This window comes from Lathyrus oleraceus, chromosome 2 (assembly GCF_024323335.1).
Source record: "Lathyrus oleraceus cultivar Zhongwan6 chromosome 2, CAAS_Psat_ZW6_1.0, whole genome shotgun sequence".
Taxonomy (NCBI): domain Eukaryota; kingdom Viridiplantae; phylum Streptophyta; class Magnoliopsida; order Fabales; family Fabaceae; genus Lathyrus; species Lathyrus oleraceus.
The window spans coordinates 429188325-429192449 of NC_066580.1; the positions used below are offsets into that span (position 1 = coordinate 429188325).

At 39.5% G+C, this 4125-nt stretch overlaps 1 non-coding gene across 1 annotated transcript; it reads right to left on the minus strand.

The window, feature by feature from the left end:
• Positions 1 to 4018: 4018 nt before the first annotated feature.
• Positions 4019 to 4125, minus strand: LOC127124978 (small nucleolar RNA R71). The gene has a single exon (XR_007804448.1). It is a non-coding gene; the product is annotated as a small nucleolar RNA R71 (small nucleolar RNA).

Genomic DNA, 4125 nt, shown 5'->3' on the forward strand with positions numbered 1-4125 from the left:
AAATAGAAGTGCGGTGGCGACTCGACTTGTATGATTTACCTTGGATTTAGTCAATATATCTAATGGTAACGAATACTCCGCTACACCTTCCTGTCAAAGATTGCACTACAACATGGGCATAACATCACTTCAGTTCTCATCTTTTGGCACCTCTCGATGAATTCCACTAGATTTTCATCTTCTTTAGGATATGCCAGCCTTTGGTACTCCTTTCAACGGCGATCTTCATCCACTTCTGCCTGGTTTCTCTGAGACACTTCCACCATATTTACCCCAACATTTCGTCCGTCAGCAATGCTTAATTCGTTCAATTTTTTAATAAGTCTTTCTTCTTCGACTATGACATCTCTTGGTATCTGGTCAAACTCCTTCTCTGGGCAGCAACACCAAGATATGTTCCTGGGACCATGTTTCCAGCAACATTTGTTCGAATTTCTTCTGGGGTCTTCCATTACCCTACGTAGGATTACAGGGGTCACAGGCTTCATAGGACCATCCACAGCTTCTGCTTTGATCCCTGTGACCTCTTTGTTGAAAGATCTCATAATGTTGACGCAGTCTGAGACCTCAACTACCCTCGTTTGGTCAGGATCAAGGCCTTCAGTAGCCTCGTTTTCAATAGTGAGGTCTTCAATAACCTTCTTTTTGATGATAGGGAGATTGTCAGTAGTCTCAATTGTTTTTTCATTGTTGCTCAAAGGTAAATCTTCCCAACCGGTTGGTTGGATTGCGTTGGTGTCGATACGAGAACTTGTCGGCACAGTGTATTTCACGAGATAATCTTACTTCCTACTTGGCTGTCCCAAGCAATCCCAATTTGCTCCTTGTCGATCTACAACATCTTCAGCAATATTGCCATTGTCCTTTTGGTCGAAACCTTCAGTAGTTTCCAATTTTTTCTGGTCGTCAAAGCCTTCAGTGACTTCAACTTTGTTCTGGTTTGTAAGATCATCAGCAATCTCAAACATGTTGATATTAGTGTCGAAACCTCCAGCAGCTTCCACCATTTCAAAATTGTCGTCAGGAGCAACTTCGACCTCTACCATATTCACAATGGATGGTTCAACATAATGGGCTTCGACTGGCTGCATGGGATTCAAATCAATCCTCCTCTATTGTTTTGGCTTATCACCAAACTTCAGCCTTCCGTCACGGATAGGATTTTGAACGAGATCCCTAAAAAGGAAACAACGAGACGTTTTATGGCTAAAAAATTTATGGTATTTACAAAAACCTCTCTTTTTCTATTGTTCCACAGGCGGTTCTTTAGCGCCTGGTGGTTTTATTAATTGCCCATCTTTAACCAATAAGTCAAAAATCTCGTCACATTTGGTGATGTCGAAGGTATAAGTTCTTTTAGGAAACTTATCATTGGTTTCGACTGGGTTTCCGTTCGACGGAGTTAGTACTTTACACGAATATGGTGGGCCTTGCTTCAGTTCTGCTAAGTCAATCTCTTGTTCGTCGAAGTTACTTGGTTCGTTTTCGTCGTATTCATCATCTTGACAAACCCCTACATAGGTCACCCTTTCGTTTTTATTCTTATTTGCTCTGAATTTTTCGTCCCTTAACCTTTCGACTTGTCTCACCCTATCTGCTAATTGTGCCATATCCCTTAAATACTGGGTGTCTAGTTTCTTTCTTATAGAATAATCTAGACCCCCTGCGGCCATTTCGACTAACTCATGTTCTGGCACCGGAGTGAAATGATCACACTAAAATTTACGTATTTTCGACTCCGATTTCACATGCATTCTAGTTATTTTATTATCGTTTTGTTGTGTTATTACTGTGTTTTCCTTTGTTTTCAGGTTTTTACCTTAATAGGAGCCCCGATCGAGAAAAGGAGCGAAAAAGAGCCAAAAACCCTAAAAATCAGCATTTTGCTCTTATGGCCTACCCAATGGAGGGCGCCACAGTCCAAGCCATGACGTGTCCAATTCAAACTTCCATCAACTCCCACGTTTTCCCACCACTTCCACTAAGGCGCCCCACTTTGTGCTTGTGGCGGGCGCCATGGCCTTGTGGCGGGCGCCACAAGAGGAAAACAGTTTCCTCTATTTTCAAGTTGAAGGGCATCCAAGTAAATTCCACCTTTTTTATTTGCCTATAAATAGAAACGCGAATTCAGTTTTACAATCACCCAAACTTAGAGCAGACGAAGATCCGAACGTAGGAATAAGGCGAAATCAGAAGCAACTTTGTTTCACTTAGGCATATATTCAGTTTTATAAAGTGGTAATCGCTTCGCATTGGAGTGTTACCACAATTGTGTAATTGAGTCTGTGATAGAGTCTGTATTCGAGTTTGGAGCACTTTGGAAGGAAGTTAATCCTGCCGCCATTTTCTTTTCCACATTGCAATTTACTCAGCCCTCCGATTGGAGCAGGTTTTTATTACTCGCCTTTACTTTATTTATTTCCCGCACTCGCTTTTACTTTATTTATTTCCCGCACTCGCTTTTACTTTATTTATTTCTCGCACTCGCTTTTACTTTATTTATTTCTCGCACTCGCTTTAAATTTGTTTATTTCCCGCACTCGCTTTTACTTTATTTATTTCTCGCACTCGCTTTAAATTATTTACTCTCCGCACTCGCACTACTTTTATTTACTTTCCGCACTCGCACTACTTTTATTTATTTTAATGCACTTTTACTTTACCATGTCTAGCTAAATTTATAAGGCTAGAATGTAAGGATCGTGATTAAACCAGTAATCCGTACAAATGTTTGTAGAAACACTTTAGGGCTATTTTAACTTTCAAATTAAGTTTTCCCGCACTTCAATTCCGTTGGGTAAGATCGAAAGCCGTCCAACGTCTTTTTAAACTTAATTGTTTTTAACTATTTCAAAAACAGCGAAAGCGCTTTGTCTAGTTCATTAGGAGATTTTAACATTAAGAAGAAAAGAGATTTTAAAACTATTTTCGGACGCGTTTATAAGTTTAGAGTCTGGTTTGTAAGAACCTCTTTTGGTTAAGAAATCCAGGTTATAATACTTTTCGACTTAGTCAAGATACTATATTTCTTAAAAATAGGTTTACTACTCTAACGCAATGCGCGCCTTTTTATAAGTGACAATAAGAGGGTTTGATTAGGGAGTACAACTCGGTTCTAAATACGCGAAAGCGACAGTTCCTGTTAAATTAGTTCTTTTCAAAGTAGGAAACATTGCCCATAAGTAGTTCTATTAGCAAGTACTTGGATTATTAATTGATTACGTGAATTACATTCGACCTTGTCTTTATTAATTATATTCTATTTCAATACTTTACTTTTTATTGCACACTACAAAAACACTTATTTTGATTGCCTTTGATAAACACCATAACGACAGATAACGATAGATTGACACTTGGTCTCTGTGGATACGATAATCTTTTATATTACTCTGACGCGTTCGTACACTTGCGAACATCAAGTTTTCCAACGCATCAAGTTTTTGGTGCCGTTGCCGGGGACCAATTTCGTCAAATTTCATTTTCCTGTTGTTATATCGTTTAGACTTAGGTTATTTCCCGCCGGTCGATGCGAAGAACTCGCAGCACCGGAAGTTTAAGTTTAGTAAACCCTCTGGCGGAACCTGAACGTTACGCTCGCGCACGTTTATTCTTTCATAGAATTAAGAGAGCTATGGCCGAAGATCAAAACCAAAGACCTCTTAAGGACTTCGCTCAACCATTTAACGAAGAACCTAGTTCTAGTATAGTAAACCCAATAATACCAGCCAATAATTTTGAACTTAAACTGTCCCTGTTACAACTAGTGCAACAGAGACAATTCCCGGGTCTCGCTACCGAGAACCCAAACCAACATTTAAAAATATTTCTTCAATTAGCAGATACTTTTAAAACCAATGGAGCTTCTCCTGAGGCAATACGTTTAAGATTATTTCCTTTTTCCATCAGAGATAAAGCTCTATCATGGTTAGATTCCCTTCCACCCAATTCCATTACGACTTGGGATAACCTTAGAAGAGTTTTTCTTGCTAGATATTTTCCCCCGAGTAAGACCGTCGTTCTTCGAAACCATATAACTAGATTTACCCAAAACCATGGAGAATCGCTGTTCGAAGCTTGGGAGAGATATAAAGAGTTGTTACGAGCATGCCCACATCATGGTTT